This window comes from Sus scrofa, unplaced genomic scaffold, assembly GCF_000003025.6.
Source record: "Sus scrofa isolate TJ Tabasco breed Duroc unplaced genomic scaffold, Sscrofa11.1 Contig26, whole genome shotgun sequence".
Taxonomy (NCBI): domain Eukaryota; kingdom Metazoa; phylum Chordata; class Mammalia; order Artiodactyla; family Suidae; genus Sus; species Sus scrofa.
The window spans coordinates 66,271-88,435 of record NW_018085136.1 but is presented as its reverse complement, the minus strand read 5'-3'; the positions used below and the strand labels follow the sequence as shown (position 1 = coordinate 88,435).

The 22,165-nt window shown below is 34.9% G+C and overlaps 1 pseudogene; it reads right to left on the bottom strand.

The window, feature by feature from the left end:
* Positions 1 to 364: 364 nt before the first annotated feature.
* Positions 365 to 21,931, bottom strand: LOC106505232 (annotated as a pseudogene).
* Between the last annotated feature and the right edge of the window lie 234 nt (positions 21,932 to 22,165).

The following is a 22,165-nucleotide window of genomic DNA, read 5'->3' as shown; positions in this document are numbered from 1 at the left end:
GCTACAAGATACTCCACAGGCAGAAACCCTTCCTAGAAGGCCTGAATTAGACTGTTCAAAAGGGTCTGTGATACTGGCAGAAAATTTCTCACTTATGCTCCTAGAAATTTCTAGAATAAAGAAGAAATATTTACCCTAGTCTGTAATGTAAACATCCACAAAGAGAGCCCTATTACCTTAAAACCTTCCTTGGAATAATGTGTAAATTAAACATTTTTTTCTTCCTTCATGAGATATTTGTAGGAATTTCTTAAAATTTCATGATTGTTAATCCCTTGAAGGGCAAGGACTTTACCCTTCCCATGCAACCCTGAAAGATTTTGCTAAATGAGTTAACCCATAATCCCAGCAAACATGGGGCTAATTAGTCCCAGACAAGACTGTCAATAGCCAGATCTATGAACATATCCCTCCTCCCCTTCTCTTCACTCCTACGGGGCAGATACCTCCCATTTCCGTTACCAAAGGCTCCAACCAGGAACCCTACTCCAAGGAAAAACACACTTTCAAAGTCACATTGAGGTATGGAACAACAAAATTTACCCAAATCTCTGTCCTTTAAGTCAAATCTTTTCTAAAGGCAGACAAAGCTCTGAGCCCAGGTAATGGTTCAAATTGATGTGATCTAATTTATTTCAAGCTTCATAATTTCTGTTCTTGTGATTTAGACTAGTTTCTTAAGCTGTCTTAGTAGCATATTCTAGAAAACATTACTGTTAAATATAACAATTATTGTAAATCCCAATGGTATTGTAGAGTATAATATGAATAATAACAATGGATACTGCTAACTTAAATTTCTATAATTTCTAAAGCATGTTGAAGTCAGTCACTAGGTCTTTAAAGGAAGGGAGAAGATAGAAGATGGAAAGAAAAATGCTTCTATATATTTTAGAAAATCAACTTCCTATGGCATAATTTACATATAAGACAAAACGCCATTTTAAAACATGCAGTGGATGACATTTACAAATGTATATACTCATGTAACTAATAGCACATGATAGGAGTTTATCAATTTTACACTTATATTTTTTACATTTTTAAAGATTTTATGGAAGTATAATTGATTTACAAGGTTGTGATAATGTCTGCTGTACAACAAACTTATTCAAATATTTTCATGCACATAAGCATTATTTTTTTTTGATTCTTTTCCCTTATAGGTTATCCTAGAATGTTAGGTAGGGTTCCCTATGCTATATTTCCCATTGAACATCCATTCCATACACAATTGTGTGAACCCCAATATATCCCTCCCTGCCAACCTGTCCCCTTTGATAACCACAAATTTGTTTATTAAGTCTGTAAAACTGTTTCTGTTTTGTATATAAGTTCATTTGTATCCTTTTTTTTAGATTCCACATCATATGATGTTTTTCTCTATCTCATTTATTTCACTTGGTATAATAATCTCTAAGTCCATCCATGAGGAGACAAATGGCATTGTTTCATTCTTTTTTATGGGTGAGTAATATCCCATTGTATAAAGGTAGCATACTTCTATTCAAAGAACCCGATTCTGTCTTTGTTTGTTTTCACATTTATATTGTATTTCTTTGCCTTCTGTTCTTTATTTTGTTGTTGTGTTATATAATTCCTCACATGGATAAGAGGGCCAGTCTATTTCCTGCCTCTCCCTAGCTTCTGGTGATCTACCCACAATCACTGGAATTATGTAGATTATAAATGTCTTGCACTAATCTCTGCCATCAGCATCACATGGCCATCCTACATGAAGATGAGATGCAAGTCTGTCTCCCTGTGTGCATGTCTGTCCTGTGTCCAAACATTCCTTTTCTTAAGGACACCATTACAGTTGATTAGGTCCACTCTCATGACCTACTCTTAACTTGATCATGTGCAAAGACCTCATTCTGAGTATATTCACATTCACAGCCACTGAGGGTTAGGATGACATCAGCTCACGGGGGCATAGAGTTCAACCCATAGCAAACCCTATACAGCCTATAGAGTTGAGGCCATGTCCTGAGGGAGAAAATACTGCATGTTTTAGGCTCTCCAAAAATGTCCTACAAAAGCTGGGCTGCTGTCTGTTCTCACCCCAGCCCCAGAATTTATCCCAGTTCCCAGAATCAGAGTAGCCACAGAATACAGCTCACTTTGCTGAAAGTCTTTTCACTACAGAGTCTCATCCCTTTCAGTTTCAGTGACCTCAACAAATCACTGGTACCTCATATACATCATTCCTCCATTGGATCTGCTTTTCCTCATTGTAACAATAGCAGTTGGGATCACAGCTTACTGAATCTTATCCAGAAGCATAAATCCATTTATAGAGTTGTATAATCATTTATTTATTCATTCAACAAATATTTTTGACCACTTACTATATGCCAGGTGAAATTCTAGGCCCTGAGTATTTAACAGTAATTTCTTTTCAAAAGATAGAAATACTTATGTTGTATAAATTTTATTCTAGTATATATGTCACAAAATAAAATGAATAACTAATAAGTATGATATATTATAGAATGAGAGCTAAAGAGAAAAATAAGCAGAAGTGGAGGAGTAGGAAATACTGAATGTTAGTGGGTAGGAATTGCAACTCTGTGAAGTAACTCAAAAAGCTATTATTGATCAGAAACATTTTAATAATAAATCAAAGGAAACCATGGGGTGAATCATGAACATATTCAGAGGAAGAATAATTGAGACACAGAAAACAGCCTTGCAAAGAATCCTATAAATGATCACCATGATAATACCAGTTACCATCTGTCACTGTGTGGAGTTGCTACAAAAAGGAATATAGTCACATCTTCCAAACTTTAACTATCAGTGTCTGAAAGTCCATCAGTGAAGTTATTGTCAAGGAGGCGTGCATAGGCTAAGCATCTCAAAATGGCATGATGTTGGTTCATCTGCCACACTCTAGGGTATAGTCCTCAGATCTATGGGAAATAGTCTTGATTATATTTATTCTCAGAGATATACTCAATGTCCACTCCCAGGCTAGGGGTCACATCAGAGCTATAGCTGCTGGCCTATGCCATGGCAACAGCAACATGAGATCTGAGCCATGTCTGCAACACCAGATCATTAAACCATTGAGCAAGGCTAGGAATCAAACCTACATCCTCATGGATACTAGTCAGGTTCATTACTGCTGAGCCACCACTGTAACTTCTGAATTAACTTGTGAATTGACACAAGTATCCCAAACTCTTGAATTACATTTTTTTTTCCTTTTTATAAAATGGAACTCTTTCTGACATACTTCACTCTGTATGAGAGTCTCTAGTTCCATCCATGTTGCTGCAAATGGCATTATTTTGTTCTTTTTATGGCTGAAGCGTATTCCCTTGTGTATATATAACACATCTTCCTAATGCAATCATCTGTCCATGGACATTTGGGTTGTTTCTGTGTCTTGGCTATAGTGAAGAGTGCTGCAATGAACATGCAGATGCATGTGTCATTTTCAAAGAAAGTTTTGTCCAGATATATGCCCAAGAGTGGGATTGCTGGGTCATATGTTACTTATATGTATAGATTTCTAAGGTACCTCCATACTGTTGTCCATAGTGGTTGTACCAGTTTACATTCCCACCAAAAGTGCAGAAGGGTTCCCTTTTCTCCACACCCTCTCCAGCATTTGTTATTTGTGGACTTCTTAATGATGGCCATTCTGACTGATGTGAGGGGATATATTGTGGTTTTTTTATTTGCATAAAGAAAAATATCATATGATATCACTTATATCTGGAATCTAATATATAGCACAAACGAATCTTTACACAGAAAAGAAAATCATGCACTTGGTGAATAGACTTGTGGTTGCCAAGGGGTATGGTGAGGGAGTGGGGTGGATTGGGACCTTAGGGCTAATAGATGCAAACTATTGCCTTTGGAAAGGATTAGTGATAAAGTACTGCTGTGTAGAACTGGTAAGTATGTCTAATCACTTATGATGGAGCATGATACTGTAAGAAAAAAGAATGTATACATATATGTGTAACTGGGTCACCATTATGCACAGTAGAAAAAATTGTATTGGAGAAATAACAAAAAATAAAGAATAAGAACATGAAAAAATAAAATAAAATGGAGCTCAATAATCCATATTTATTTAATTTAACATTGTTAACCCTAAGGTCTTACATTTCTAATCCTATCTATGTTTTTAAATCAATTTAGGGAGGAGTACAGGAAAGAAATTCTTGAATTCTCATATCAGAGTTTATTGTTTGTGTCTAACAATACATATCCTTCTGCTTACAGGAAAGAGACCTTTGCTTTCAAATGGTTGAAAGGTATTTATGATGGGATAGATTATGTTACAATGTTACTTTCATACCAGGGAGACCATGTTACAACCAGCACTGTAGAGTAAGAATTGCCCATAATGCATGATTCAATGAGGTACCTTCAATGAAGATGAAGTGAGATGTCGAGGGTAGAGGTGAAAGGAAAGAGGTGAAGGCAGAAATTTCAGTGAGAGAATGTCACAAATAGATTGCAACATGCTCTGCACTTTTGCTAAAGGGTCTATTGGAAAGCAGCTAAGCCTAATTTCTCAGAGAAACATTATAAAGAAAAATCACATCATGAGACCTGCCCTTTTTGATACAAATGGACTGGACAAATTCAGAGGGAGGTTGGTGGTGTGTCACTTAAAGTCTTTGAGCCTCAGTCTTCCCATCAATTGAATGGGAATATGAAGACCTACTGCCAAATTTTTTTCTGTAAATACGAAAATATATAGAACACATGAAAAGAAAGAATCCCTTTCTCCTCCTTAGAAGCAGTGCAGAAGAAATAATAAAATTTTATTAATCTTCCTTAAATATGAGGAATTGAGGAAAGCATAATAAACTACAAATGTCACACAGCTTAATTAGCGAAAGAACTGAGCCTAGAATTTAATTTTTTGAAGACTAAATAACTAATTTTAATATGAAATGTGTAGTAGCATTATAAGATTTCCTTGACTGGAAATAAAAAGAACAGCCAATAAATGAGTCCCTGCATTAAACATATTAAACATCCCAGTCACAGAACCCTAAATTAACTCCCTACCTTTGAGTGAATAGTTAAGTTTTCCAGTTCCAGTGATAATTTTTGCAAAAGGCATTTTCAAAGGAGACTGACCATTTGAATGACAAAAGGCAAGCTGAGTCAATGATCTCCAGAAGTCCCTTATATCTCTGAGTGAACTAACTGTGTGAATTAAAATTCACTGTAGATTGAATGATCAGATCACTCAACTGGAAACCAGGTTCTGTCAGTTCAAGGCCAGGGTTCTATTGAATGAAGTTGATTATGATCATTTTATCATGGAAATTGGAAATGGGATTGGTGACACTGAGTTTTGTACTATTTTGTGTTTGTCAATCTCTGTCTCATGTGATGAACTGCAGCCCTAATTTAAACTGTTTATTTATGGTATTCTCTCACTTCAGTATGGTTTCCAGTGAATAATTTGGAAACTCTGGCCAGATTAAATCCGCTAGTTTAATTCCAATTTGAGGCTATATATTATTTTATTGGGATCAGAAATACTTTAAGAACAAAACTCATATTTAATTTTGTGAAGAACAGAAATAGGGATGGAGAATAAAGAGTTGGAAAAAGAAAAAAGAAGAGCAGATATAGAATCAACTTTATATTCTCTTTGAATTTCTATACATTATAATTAGACTTAGATATGAGAAAATAAACTAGAATATAGTCTTTAAAATATCCTGCACTGTGTTTTGTCAAAGCATGCATTACAGTTATAGTCAAGGTCTAAGATTAATATCAGCTATAATAATTACATTCCTTTACCAATTGACATTTTAGTGTGTTAATGGGATAGGTGTAAATTTGAAATGAGAAGATATCTCACTTATTCATTTATTCAACAGATATTTACTGATTTTCTACATTAGGCTTTTATAGATGCTAATGACACATCAAACAAAAGAAAAAAATTTCCTGTCTCATAGCATACAGTCTTTGGAAAAAAAGACAAAAATATTAGCAATAATAATGTTGATGACAATAATAACAAATAAATTATGTAGTGCATAAGAAAGTTATGTGTTCTCTAAAAATAATGAGTAGATGGTGAATTTTTTCTTGAAATCTAAAGTGTGATTTTCTATTTATCAGCATATGATACAGGAACACCTACAGAGGAAGTTAGGTGAATGCTCTGACCTCATCCATTCCTGAGTCCTGATTGACTTTTTCATTGGTCACTGAAATCAGCATCCTAAATATAAACTTATTTTCAGGTGTAACAGTTTGAGTAAGCTCCTGTTTCTAATTTCTTACTTCCACAAAGTTTTGTCAAATCATTGAATAAGTAGCAAGGGATTTAATAACGTCTCTTTTTAAGAAATTTTCAGATTCTAAGTAAGCATAAAATTCAAACATTTAACTTAGATATAAAATACTGAGAAAATGCTGAGTTGCCAAATCAGAGTGCATATGTGATCTAAAGTTGAAAGCATTATTTTCAGGGCCCCATGTTAATGCTGTTGCAGTATGTCACCATTGGTCAAACAAGGTCCATCCATGGAAAGTTTTTCTCTAAGAAAATTTGACATTTTATCCTCTTAATTTTTTTCAATTTGTAACATTGTATTTCTCATTAGAAACCGGCGTTATTCTGTGGTACATATTCTTCATTGAATTTTTTCACTTCCTTATTCCTGAAAATGTGAATCAAAGGATTGAGCAAGGGAATCAGAATGGCTTAAAATATAGCTTCCATCTTGTCAAAGGAGAAAGCAGATGGAGGTTGTGCTTACACAAATATGGACAGGGCAAAGAATGAAACCACAATGGAAACAAGAGCTCCATAGGTGGAGGGGGCTTTCCACTGCCCCACAGTATTGTGGGTTCTCAAAGACAGCAAGATGATGCCATAGGAGACAAGCAACAAGGAGAATATTAGGATGCAGATAAACCCACTGTTGACCCCCAAGAGGCCAAAAATGTGAGTGTCAGTGCAGACAAGCTCCAGTAACAGGTACAAGTCACATATGAAGTGGTCAATGACATTGGGGCCACAGAAGGGCAGTTGGAAAGTGAAGAGAATATTTATAGTGGAATGTAGAAAGCCCCTGCCCAGGCCACCCCCATTAGAATGCCACAGTCTTTGGTTCATGCCAATGAGTAGTGCAAGTGTTTGTAGATTGCCACATAGTGGTCACAGACCATTGAAGTGAGGACAATCACCTCTACCTCATCAAAGAAGTGTTCAGCAAGTAGCCAGGTCATTCAGGCTTCAGAGGAAATGGTTTCCTTCTCATATAGAGTCCACTGTCATTTTTGGTGCAATGATGGAGAAAGAAGTTTATATCCAGCAAGGACTGAAAAACCAAGAAGTACATGGACCCCAGAAGGGTTGCCACAATCAGAAAGTTGCTCCCAACAGTTGTAATCCAAATAAACAAAAATGCAACAAATTATTCTGAACACTTGGATTCTTTAAAAGACCCAGGAGGACAAACTCAGTTAAAAACTGTGGATTTGCATTTTTCCAAGGAGATAGTGAATGCTACCATGATGAGCAAGTAGAATCTATAACCATGAGAAAGATAAATCTGTCTCATCACAGTTTGTATTATTGTCATAGCCAACAAGTTTGTGCATATACATGAAAAACTACCTTATATGCTTATGCTTCTCTGTCCTTTGTGAATACACAATGAGGAAATTGTTGAAGGTGATAGTGTGATGTCAGAAAGAAATGAAGTACTTGTAAGTTCTTGCTAAGATAACCAGAAAATAATTATAGGCAAAATGTATGTATCCACATGCAGTAGATATCCACATGTGATAGGGATGTGAAACATTATTTTTTAATCTTAATTGTCAGCTCTGATCACTTAGTAGTGTTTTCCAACTATCAGAACTGTGAAAATGATTCTGAAGTCATATACAAGTTCTGAGGAAAGGACTGTAGTTTATTAGTCATGCCTGCCATGTGCATGGAATGGGAGCAAGGGTGACTTACAGGCATTCCTGACCAAGAGACTTTCTTACTTACAAAGAGAAGAAGAAACAAAACAGAGTTTAAGAAGTACTTGAAACCCATGGTTCCTCCCTCTCCCAATTATTTCTTTAAAAGTATGAAATGAATTGAGCCTTTAATTTTAATAATTCATTTATTATAAAAGAGAACTCTCATTGGGAGAGCACCTGGCTATAGACTAACATAATAAATATGCATGTAGTGAATTTTCTTTCTTAATTCACCATTGGAAAGCAAGAAGAGAAGTTTATAAAAGAATAATAATACCTATTAATGATTGAGTTAAGTCAGTCTATTCAGGGCCTCATGGATATGAAACTATCCATGTTAGAGCTTAATATCCTCTAGGTAGGAAAACATACTTAAGGGATAAAATATAACAAATTAGAGATGCTGGATCTGGATTTTTCTTTTTTTTTTTTTTTTTTTTTTTTTTTTGCTTTTTAGGGCTGGGTATGAAAGTTCTCAGGCTAGGAGACTACTATGAGGTACAACTGCCGGCCTATACCACAACCACAGCAATGCCAGATCCAAGCCTTGTCTACAACTACACCACAGCTCATGGTGATGCCAGATCTTCAATCAACTGAGAGAGGCCAGGGATCAAATCCACATCCTCATAGATCCTAGTTGTGTTCATTAACTGCTGAGCCACAAAGGGAACTCCTGGATCTGGAATTTTAGCCCCCAAATACTGGATTCTGCATCCATGTCCTTACCACTGGGTCTATAGGGACTGAAGTGAAAAATTTTCTAGCAAGAACTTGAGAGCAGGGGTGGCCTTTCTACAATCTCTATCTACCCACAGAGGCTAAAATCTTCTGATTCCTTTGTTCATATTTGAATGATGTCTCTTGAAGAAGGACACAACAAATGATGTAGAATCAGAAGGTAATAGACCAATTACAGGTACAAATTGTCAACAACCACACTGATAAGGAAGAAAACAGAATGTTCAATGTTCAATATAGCCAGAGGCTTGATGATTTACTAATTATTTTCTAATGGTTTATATAATGTGGCCCAATCTGATCATGTAACAAGGATATTATGTTTCAAATGTACATATGACTTTATAGTAATGTAGGATATTTGTATATAACCTCCCCACTCACAGGATTATAATAATGGTCAAATAAGAAAATACAAAAAGTTGCTGATGATAAAATGTCCTTACCAATTTTAGTTACTCTTCTCTCATTTAAAAAGAAAGACATCTTACCCACAGAAATTTTTTCCATGGGCCATCCAGATTATTCCAACTTTTGACTTCATCTTCCATAGCAAGTCACTGTTTTGAAGAATTATTGTGTCCTCACCTATATGTGTGTGTGTGTGTGTGTGTGTATCAGAAATTTGTCATTCAAATGGCATGTGAGTGTATGAATACATAAAATCTATGTTTATAAATAGAAGGAAAGAAAAATAAAAGTTACTGTGAGAATTAAAAATAAGCTGATTTTTGTGAATGTCACAGTTAACAAAACCAATTTACAGTCTTGGTAAGACTAATGCATATACAGTTGCATGTTAACTAATATTTGCTTTTGCTTACTCCAAATAACTATTTCTATTATGTTTCCAAACAATGTATGCATTGCAAACTCCATAACCAGCTACAGACTCTTAATAAGAATAAAAACTAGAACTAAAGTCAAAACCATGCTCTCCTACTTAGTTGTATTATGTCATGGGAAATTTACTTAAAATTCTCAGACTTGGATTATAAGTTGATGATAGTGTAATGACAATGCCTATTGATAAGGCTCTTGTGAGAATCAGATAAGGCAATACTGATTAAAAGAAAAACATTTACACAGGAGAAAACCACAATAAATGGTAAAAACAAGTTCTCAGAACCAGTGGCACCAAACAGAAATGACAATGTTTTTACTCCTGATGTCTGATTTCCCATGACCAAGGCTGGTAAATATTGTTATTTATTCTTCTACTTATTCACAAATATAAAATTTTCATGTTGGTCACAGTGTAGATATGGTCTTGTTTAAATGTGGAACATTTTTAAACTACTCTGATAATCCCTGAGTAAATTATTGTGGCCTCCAGGCCCACATTTGCCCACTTCTTTTTCAGGTAACTTTGGTACACAATTAAAATCAAATAGGGAAAGTGGTGGAGAGAAAGAACAGGAGTTTATATTAATCTAAAAATTAAATAATTCTTAGGCTTTTTATTTACCTTATTTGTGGAGCTTCTAAGATAAGTAGTATTTTAGAACTGAAATACTCATTAAACATAAACAAAGTACCACCATCTTTTTATTGGTGAAGAGGAATTCTAAAATTAGTGTGAAAACTGTGACATTTGAGAGAACAGTATCATCACGGTTGTCCTAAATGCAGCATGTTGTACTTGATTAAATCATAGAATAGAAAATGGACTTTAGTGTGAAAATAGTGAAATGCAAATAAAATATGGTGCTTCATTAAGAACAATATAAAAATGTTAATTTCCAAGGTTTGACAAATACTCCTGGTGATATTAGGTGAAAATTATCAGGAAAACTAATGGCAAATATTTTAGAATCATAAACACATTTGTATTCCCTATACTACTGAAACCATCCCTGAAAATTTTTCTAAAAGTAAAATGAGGTGGTGTAAGTTTTATAATGGAAGATGACACCATGTCATTTGCTCTAGTGAAAATTTAGAAATATCCAAAATGTGCAATATTAAGATGATTATATAAATCAAGCCACTGTAAGTTAATATAGCACAGTATTTTAAAAATAAAATGTTAATTAATAAAGAAAGGATATAGAGGGTGAAACAATATTACATGTTAAATAAAAAAAAAGAATATTTTACTGCTCATATTGCAGACATTTAATATATTTACTATATTGCTTTTTAGGACTGCACTTGGAGCATATGGAAGTTTCTAGGCTAGGGGTTGAATTGGAGATACAGCTGCCAGCATACACCACAGCCACATTGACACAGGATCTGAGCCATGTCTGCAACCTACACCATAGCTCATGGCAATGCCAAATCATTAACCCACTGAGCAAGGCCAAGAATCAAACCTGAAACCTCATGGTTCCTAGTCAGATTTGTTCCAACTGCACCACAACAGGAACTCCCATTTTAATATAATTTTAAAATCAAGAAGACAACATATTAAAATAGTAGAGTTTTTATTTTTAATATCTATGTGATGTAATTATAAGAGTTTATAACATCAAAAATCAAGTTTAAAACCCCGCAACACAATTTTCTCCATCATTTAACAGTTCAGTAAAAGAAGATAGGATTTAAGTTTAATTTTATTATCTATTCAGTATAGTTAATTTTCAAATGTGGAACAAAAAAGCTAAAATATAGAGAACAGACTTGTGGTTGCCAAGGGGGAGAAGGGAGGAAGTGGGATGGGTGGGGAGGTCAGGTTTAATAGACGAAAACTATTACATTTAGAATAAATAAGCAATGAGGTCATATAGTACAACACAGGGAATTATATCCAGTCTCTTGGGGTAAAATATGATGTGAGATAATATGAGGAAAATAATATATAGATATATATAGATATATGGATATAAATATATATGACCGGGTCACTATACTGTACAGCAGAAATTGACACAATACTGTAAATCAACTATATGCTAATCAAAATAGAATTTAAAAAAATAAAATAAAACATATGCACACTAATATGTACAAAATATGCAACCAACAAGGACCTACTATATTACCGAGGGAACTGTACTCAATATTTTGTAATAACCTATAATGGAGGAGAATGTTAACAAAAGAATGTGTGTGTGTGTGTGTAACTGAATCACTTTGTTGTAAACTTGAAACTACCCCAAAATTGTAAATCAACTACATTGCAATAATTTTTTTAAAAAATATATTTAACTATGCTAAATCATCCAGATATAGCTGAATTATGGGGCCAGCCCTCCCTATCCTCTATACTCACTCTGATGTCATTTTTAACTGCATATAATCCTATAGGAGACATCTTATTCTGTTCTTATTTCTCCTAGAAGATTTCATGTTCTTCCTTTTCTTTTTTCTCCCTTACTTTTATAATTTATTTATTTTTTATGTGCCAACACCCATGGCATGCAGAAGTTCTGGATCAGAGGACCAAATCTGAGCCTCAGCAGTTACCAGAGCCTCAGTAGTGACAATGACAGATCCTTAACCTACTTTGCCAACTGGGAACTCCAGGTCTTTTTTATAGTCATGTTCTTTAAATGCTGGAGAAACATCAGATATTGTTCAAGGCCCCTCAAAACATGAACTGTGGGCTCTTCTGGGGCTGTGACATTAGAAATTTTTCCTCTCCACTATTTCCATTTCCCACACTTCCTTTCCATTCATTATGGCAACAATATTATTCTAGTCATTAGGAAAATAATATAAATCCCTGCTTCAACTTTGAAATATATATATAATATTCAAAACTATATAAGAAAGTAATAGTTTGTATAACTAGCATTTTATAATTATATATTAATATTTTATGAGATTAAAATCCTGATTGAATTGCTCTCTCTCTTAAATTCCTTAAATTCACTGTATTTTTCATCCAAGATTATTATTTACTTCAGCAATAAAAGATTGATTCTTTGGACTCTTTTTCTGTCTAGTTAAGTATATTCCTTCCTTTGACAACCTGAGAAATATGTCCTTTTCAGATTTCACTCTTTCTCTCCCCTCAGTATTTCTCTGCTGATTTCCCTAAATGTCTCAACTCTTTCCACAGGTACTGTTTCTGAAATTATGAAAAAATAAATAAACAATATTCCCACCTGTGTCTTTCCTGATGGATGTCTTATTCTTCTTTCCTTCTGTTTTCTTAGAAATTTAGCGATTTTAACAGAGAAATAAAACCACAACTAGCATGAAGGATGTTCGCATCTTCACCCATTTAAATATTGTTGGACAATTCTGGCAGAAGTATAATGCTATTTATGACATCAAGTGAACTTAGGGAAAACTAACTGGGCAAATGTAAATTCAGAAGGCTCTGCTCTGCGGCTTGAGTAAGAAACTCCTTCTTACCCATCCTGTCCTTCCCTGGCCCATCCCTTAGCATTTTCTTTCTGTGGGAATATTAAGTTCTATATGATAAATCAATAACAACATAAATGGTAAACAGGACTTGAATTACCATGTTCCTAAGTGAATCATATCACTCAAAAAATCCACTTTTTAATCTAAAACACCAGGATGAGGGACAGCATTAGAGAATGAACAATAAATAGGAATATATTGAGAGGATAAATAAAATGCTATTGAGTAGCTATGACAAAAATATTCACTTGTTGCATTTCAGTTATTTGGATTTAACATGAAGAAGAAAACCTTAAGATAGGTCTAATCTCATTAGACTTGAAGAAATTATGTATGCCTAGTCCTCCAAAATATGTTTCCATTCAAATAGTGGCCATTTATTGAGGACCTAATATGTGCTAAGTGCTGTTCAATCCAATTCACATTATTATTTTGTTTCAAAATTCTTTGATTTTAATATATATCCCTCTTTAGAAACAAAGATTCTGTGGCCAAAGATGGTTACATAACTAGCTCAAGGGTACACAGTTAAGTGATAGACACTAAGTTGCCTTAAAATTGGTAGCCTAGACTACCATATCCATGCTTTTAAGTACTCCATTATAATTTAAAATTGAATTGTGAAAATACAGAAATGTGAATTATAAATTTCACCATGTGACAGATCCTTGAAATTTCTGGTAATGACAAGCTCCTCTTTTCTATGGAGAAAAGTCAATTCAATAACTTGCCAAAATGTGAATTAGGATTCCATGTCTTACTTCTATGTCTAAGAGAGAGAGGAAGGGCAACTCTGGTAGAGAATTTTCCCTACTTCTTCTCAAGCACTGTCTTAAAAAAAAATCAGGAGAATTTCCTCCTTGTCTCCCAAATAGAATTTAAAGAGGTTTCTGTGAGAGGTCATGAACCTGTAGAATTGCCTCTCAGTTTCCCTTAGGGCTTGGAAATTTCCATATGATTTTTCATGACACAGTTATCTGTGGTTTGACTTGCTCAAGTGTTTCCAAAACTGTCATGTCCTCAACCAATTCAAGGGTTTTTCTTTTCCCTCTTTTTAAATATTTTTCAGTTTCTACTTGAAGATGCTTTCATTTCTCTTCATATTCAGAAATAGAAAACTGTAAACATGGATGAAATATAATGTCTCTTGAATAATTGGGGTGAAATGCCTCTCTACTTTTTAAATGCAAAAGATGATTTCTGGGATAAGGCACCATATCTGTCCATAAAGATGTGTACTATTTAGGAAGCAGAGTATCAGTCCATGCTTATTAAAGAACAACTTTTATGTATAAATGTACAAAATGTATAGATTAATTCAAAATGCTCTTTTTTCCCCTCTCAGAACCTTATCATGTAATGTCTTGACATATCATGCATAAAAGCACAATTTTGGAGATTAAAGGAATTTATCTCTTTCTTTTTTTTATGAAGGGAGAAGAGGTCTATTTACTCTAATGGAATATAGCATTAAATTGAAGTTTGAAGGAAAATCCAGGTTTAGCTCAGGTGCTGCAAAGAGAGTCTATTCTAATGAGTTTGCCACTGTATATCATCTTATATCCTAACTGTGTTTCTGTTTCTTATATCCTAACTGTGTTCACATCCCGTGGAAGGAAGCAGTATTAAAGTGATTCATCAGAAAATAGAAAGCCCATAAATTCCTAGATTTTATTTAATTATGATGTTATGGAATGTGTTATTTTATTTTAATTGAAATTTAAATATTTTTCCTGACACAGAATAACTATCTGACACAGACCACACTCCCTCCCGGAGGGGATGATATTTCAAAATTATGACTCAACAGCAGGATCCTAGCAATTAATCCTGGAATCCTGATTACTACTTTGAACAACACCTAGTAATTTCTATTTCATTCCATGCCCTGCTTTGCTTAATCCTTTATTATTTCCTTCCATTAGAGGAAGTGAGTGGGAGGAAACTGAAATAACAGTGCCAGTACAAGGATGGCATAAAATAATAACATAATTTGTGCAAAAATACATCAAGTTCAGAAAAACATTACACACAAAGAGAGAGAGGGAGAGAATGATAGAGATAGAGACAAGTGCAAAGATTTTGTGAAATAAGAAGATGAGGCAGAGGGGAGATAAAAAAAATTTGCCCTTCTGGAATTTATCCAGCAGTCATTCTTTCCAAAAGATTAATATTAAACCTTCATCATTGATTAGATTATAAAATGTATACTGTCTCCAAATATAGATAGCTCAATTTGAGGCCAATTACAATTCCTTTTTTTTTTTTTTTTTTTTGCTGAGTGCATAGAAAAATATTTATAGGAATTCATATCATGGCTGAGTGGGTTAAGGACCTGGAGTTGCCTTTGATCAGAGATAAAAGTTGCCATCCTAGGGAGGATGCAAATTGGATCTCTGGCCTCACTCAGTAGGTTAAGGATCTGGAGTAGATGACAGTTGGAGCTCTAATTTAACCACTGGCCCAGGAACTTTCATATTTTTCAGGTGCAGCCACAAAAAAAGACAATATAAAGGTGTTTACAAACAAAGGCTTTATTATATTTTGTGACATATAGTATATCTAGTCATCTATCTGTATTTTCATATCCCAACACAGACACTTATCACATACATTTTAGAACTGATTTATCAATTTGAAGGAAAATACACTTTATCATTGGGGGAGTGGTTATTATAGAATCTCTTTATTTTTGTTACAAAGGGGAGAGAATAAAATGAATTCATAAATGAAAAGTGAAATGGAATCTAGAGAAAATTTTATTTTAAAGATGCATGAGATAACATATCACTTTGTTGATACAAAATTATTGAGAACAATGGAAATGTAGATGAAATAAAATATATGGAAGAGAGAGTTTCCCTTGTGGCACAGTGGGCTTAAGTATAGGCAGGCATCCTACATCCTAGTCTAGATCCAGCTAGTCTCTGTGGAGGCACCAATTTTATCCCCAGCCTGGCACATTGGGTTAAGCCTCTGGTGTTGACAAGCTACATAAGTCACAGCTGTGCCTCAGATTTTCTCTCTAGCCTGAGAAAATCCATATGCCATTGAGGTAATCAAAAAAAGAAAAAAAAGCTACAGAGAGGTTTTTTTTTTTTTCTTTTTTGTCTTTTGCCATTTCTTGGGCCGCTCCCATGGCATACGGAGGTTCCCAGGCTAGGGGTTGAATCAGAGCTGTAGCTGCCAGCCTACACCACAGCCACAGCAATGCAGGATCTGAGCCACATCCACAACCTATACCACAGCTCACAGCAATACCAGATCTTTACCCCAATGAGCAAGACCAAGGATCGAACCCGCAACCTCATGGTTCCTAGTCAGATTCATCAACCACTGAGCCACGACAGGAACTTCAGAGAGGGTTTTTTATATGGTATGTTTTTCTCTCTCTTTTTATTATAGCATTGTTGATTTATGGTATTGTGCAGCATACTGATGCAGTCATACACACACTCACACCCCCCCCACACACACACACATTCTGTTTCTCCTACTATTTTCCATCATGTTCTATCAAGAGGTTGGATATAGTTCCCTATGCTGTACAATAGGACCTCATGACTTATTCAATCCATAGAAAAGATTTTTTACCAGTGTAAAATATTAGCAGATGAGGTCAGTGTCTGTAAGGTTGGTTTTGAGGTTTGAATAGTAGCACAGAAAACACATTTATAAGATTCAAGAAGGTAGCATATAATAGATTGGGTGCTGCCAAATTCATAGGGTTGTAAAAATCTGAGGAAGTTTTCTGGTGACATAAATTTTCTGAGTGAAACTGGAAGCAAGTTCACCTAATGTTTCCCAATAAGTTTGATATTTGCAGCAATTTTTTTTGACCAACACTCTCCTTCAAATTAAATCACCATTGGATTTCTGCATTTCTAGAAATGTCTTTGGATTATAAATAGTATTTATTTTTTCAATTTTGATATATAGATCTTATGATTTACAATCTAATATTGGCAACAGCAAGTTCCTATAAAAAGCCACTAAGACCAAGATTTATTTCAAGTCTGTGTTAGAGATGAAAAAAAAAAACAGGCATTGAATTGCTAAATAATATGTTTAATGAGTAGATCTATTTCATTTGAAGTAATTAGGGAAACCTATAAAAGAGATCAGAGAAAAAAAATTATGGAATCTAGCTGACAGGTAATAATTTCTGCATGAATGGCCAGAACAGCTCTTACCTAATTATTAGTAAAGACAAAATCTGTATCTAATTTTAATGATGGAAAATTACCAAAATATTAAAAATTAGTACAACTACTGTGGAAAACAGTATGGAGATTCCTCAGAAAACTAAATATGGAACTGCCATATGATTTAGCAGTCCTACTCCTGAGCATATATCTAGACAAAACTATGTATGTACATTGCAGCACTATTCACAATAGCCAAAACATGGAAACAAGCTAAATTTCCATCAACAGATTAAGAAGATGTGGTACATATGCACAATAGAATATTATTCAACAATAAAGTTGACAAAATAATGTCATTTATAGCAACATGGATGCAACTAGATGCCTAATACTAAATGAAGTAAATCAGAAAGAGAAGCATAAATACCATATGACATCACTTATATGTAATACCTAAAATATGGCACAAATGATTATGTACACAACAGAAATAAGTCGTGGACATGGAGAGCAAAGTTGTGGTTGCCAGGAGGGAGGGGGAGGAAGTAGGATGAATAGGGAGATTGAGGTTGGTAAACTATTACACTTAGAATAGATAAGCAATGTGGTCCTACTCTACAGCACAGGAAACTATATCCAATCTCTTGGAGTAAAACATAATGGAAAATAATCTGAGAAAAAATATATATATGTGCCTGGGTCACTATACTGTACAGCAGAAATTCACACAACCTTGTAAATCAACTATAATAAAAAATACTTAAGTTTAGGGATCTCATGATGATCCTCCGAGTTCTTTAATTTAATATTTAAAATAGAAAAAATTGTCATCATAAGGTTCTTATAGACATCAAAGTTATTACACTGTCATGGGCTTTTTCTTCTTTTTTGCCATGAGGCAGGGTGAAGTGTTGTAATGTGAATCCAGAAATTCAATTTTTAGATATTATCAGCAGGCTGTAAACATTATGCTCTGCTATTCACATAGCAAAAGTTAAATGGAAGCTATGTGCAAAGATGTTTGACAGCAATTTTCTCTGTCATCTATAAGCTTATGAATGATTTGGTTTTTAGTTATTATTCTAATGAAGTTATGTTGATGTCAGTATAGATTGTGAAGACTAGAGTTAAAAAAATAATAGCATTCCTTTATCAGATCCCTGTTCTCATCCTACTAGCTTCCCTCTCACACTCTACCAGCTTCCCTATTGTCCAATTTGCACTGATTAGCTTGTCCTTTTCCACTTCAGGCTGGGTCCTACTCTTATGTTTCTATACGAGCTTTTTTTCCCCTTTTTTCCCCCTTTATTTTAGAGCTGTACCCACAGCATACGGAAGTTCCCAGGCTTGGGGCTGAGTTGGAACTACAGCCATAGGCTTATGCCACAGCCACAGTAATGCCACTTCCGAGCCCCATCTATGACATAACCACAGCTTGCAGTAACACAAGATCCATAATCCACTTAAAAAGACTGGGGATCAAACATGAATCCTCACAGATACTAATTGGGTTCTTAACCCACTGAGCCACAATGGGACTCCTTCTCTTGCCTTCTATGCTCTTCCTACTGATGTGCTTAATGATGGTTCTATCTCATCTTTCAGGTCTCGGTGTAGCCTCCTTATCATCCTAAGTAGAGCTAGTCACACACACACCACTGCACTACAATTTTCTGGATATCAGTTATCACTCTATGACCTCAGCTTCCTTTTTATATACTGTCTTCTCCATTGAAAGCAGCTCCATGACAAAAGTGAAAAGTATAATCTAATTCATCTATTTATACCTTAATCCTGTAAGAGTATCCAATTCTTCATACAAATCAGCAAATAGTCTTCAAAAAATCAATATACCTCATAGTTGTTGAAGTAAACCAACTATAATAAAAAATCAAAAAAAGAAAAACTAAAGAAAAAGGGAAAACAATTGATGATAATTAATGTGAATTTCCTATTGCACACATGCCTTATATGTAAAAATAAAATTAGTGTTTTAAATGTTATGCCTGTTTCAAATACTGTAACTGATACAGTAATATTATATCATTTTAAATAAGAAAATCATAACAAATACAAAATTAGCATAAATCCTTAGTATTCCCATATACCTAGTTAAGGGACACAGGTCTAAAAAGCATTAATGTCTCTCTAGTGAAAGCAAGAAGGGGAAGAAAATAAACATATATTGGATTTAGAAACTCTAATCTAGGATATAACAAAAAGAATCATTTATCCCATAGTTGAAAACAATATAGGAGTTCCCAACATGACTCAGTGGAAACAAATATGACTAGTATCCATGAGGATGAAGGTTTGATCCCTGGCCTCCCACAGTGGGTTAAGGATTTGGCATTGCTATAAACTGTGGTGTAGGTCACAGACACAGCTCAGATCCTGTGTTGCTGTGGCTCTGGCATAGGCTGGCAGGTAGAGCTCTGATCTGACCCCTAGCCTGGGAATCTCCTTATGTTGCTGGCCATAAAAAGACTACATATATATAGTCTCTCTCTCTGTGTATATATATAGTCTTCTCCATTAGAAAGCAGCTCCAAGATGAAAGTGAAAAGTATTGTCTAATTCATCTCTGTCTACCTTAATCCTGTAAGTGTGTCAAATGTTATATCTATCTATATCTATATCATCTATAGCTATATCTACATATAGATAGGGAGAGTTGCTCTTTTCTCAGAAAAGATATATAACTTCAGGATATAGACATCAAATTCTAAAGTGTGTTGACATGAGTGATTCTTATTCTGCTTCTCTAAAGGTAGAAAAAAATTAGTAGAGAATTTTGGCAATGTTGTCTACCATATTAAATAGTAAACCACTAAATTGAAATTGTATTTTCTTCCAAAGCTTTCAAAAAGAATATTTGGCAGCATGAAAACTGGAAAAATTCTATTTCCTAAACAGTTTATTTTTCTATCCCAACTTTAACCCAATTTGTGAATTTGTAAATATTTTTTAAAAACTTTCTGTTAGACTTCTATTCATTCAATAATATGTATTTAGCAACTTCTGAGTGACTGGAACAGCAAGAGAAAATAAAAATAATCCCTGCCCTTCTAAGGACTACAAGCTTGTCAAGGGAAAACAGAGAAAATAAAAATTAAGATATATTTTTTAAAGTCTAGCTTGTGATTATTGATGCTAAGGGTTTAACCAGATGAAGGGTTAGAGTATAACTGAGGGGAATGTCTAGGGAAAGTCATCAGGGAAACTTGTCTAAAGAGTTGAGAGTTCATCTGAAAGTGGAAGAAATGAGATGGAGCCAGCCAAGCCAAAACTCTGGAAAAGAAATTCCAGCAGTGAGCAGAATAAGAAAAATAAAATCCCTGAAATGAGAAAGACTTAAATTATACAAAAGACAGGTTAAAAATGGAAGGAGGGAGAGAAAAGTGAGAAAGAAAGACAGAAGCCTCTAGAAAAGGAATGAAATACAAAATGTATTAAGAAGTAGGCAGTAACCTGATTTTACTGTCTTAACTTGATTTGCAGTCTTAATCAGATTTGTGTTATTGGTTGCTGTGTCCCAGTGGATTAGAATGAATGGGGATGGTGAGCCCTCATTGTCCTTTAGGAAAGATTTGCTCTTAGCATGTAAGTTAATGATAACACATGGTCTTTCTTTCATCCACAGTTTCCTCATGGCATTTTTCACCTCTGAATTCATCAAAGTATAGATCAAGGGGTTTAACATGGGTGCAACAATGGTAAAGGACACAGCCATTGCCTTGTCTATAGGATAAGTACCAACAGGACTCACATACAAGAAAATACATGGCACAAAGAACAAGACAACCACAATGAGGTGGGAGCCACAGGTGGAGACGATTTTATGCTGCTCTTCAGAGCTCTAAGACATGAGAGAGCAGAGGACGACCATATAAGAGGTGATGCAGATAAGGAAGATGGCCACACACATCACCCCACTGTTGAGGATGACTAAGAGGCCCAGGAGGTGTGTGTCCATGCAGGCCAGTTTTAATAGTGGAAGCAAATCACACATAAAGTTATCAATGACATTAGGGCCACAGAAGAGTATTTGATACATGAAGAGAAGGTGTATTGTTGCATGCATGGATACCCCCACCCAGGATCCTCCCAGCAACAGGCAGAACACCTGAAGCCTCATGATTGTCATGTAGTGCAGGGGCTTAGAGATGGCTGCAGAGCTGTCATAGGCCATCACAATGAAAGAATGAGCCCCACCCCATCAAATAAGTGCTCAGTGAAGTGCTGGCCTGTACAACCTTCCAGCGAAATAGCAGCGCTCTCACAGAAGGAGTCCATAATCTTCTTGTGGGCAATGACAGAAGAGTAGGTCACATTGATGAAGGACAAAAGGTAAGGAAAGAACACATAGGACATCTCAGACTCTGACTTGCGACCATGAGAAGGTTTCCCAAGATGGTAGACACATACATGATTAGAAACACAGCAGAGAGTATTTCCCTTAGCTCTGGATTCTTTGTAATGCCCCAAAGGATGAATTCTGTCACATTGTTTGGCTTCTCTTTACTGTGGTCTGATGTAAGGGTCTCTCTCTGAGCTGGAAAACCTACAAAATAATATTATTTTTAATTAGTAATCATTGAGTATTTTGGACATTTTTTTGCATTCTGTCTCACATACTCTTGACATAACTTTTCCTCTGTCCATCAGTAGAGCAACTAACTGCTAATGATTATTCCCTTACAAAAGCTTGATCCTGCTAATACCCCCAACAACACCATCTTCCACCAGTGTGTCTCTTGCTTAATTTCCTGAACCTTGCTGCTATAGACACTTAGAAGACATTATTTCATCACTCAAAATGGTAATATGAAATAATTAACATAAATTAAGGAATAATAAATAGGAGCCAGTGGATGAATGCTATCCAGCTTAACACAAACTTAGGTTCACTTTTTTCCTTCCTTTTTTCATTCTCTCATTTTTGCCTCTCTTGTTTTTCAAAATAAACTACC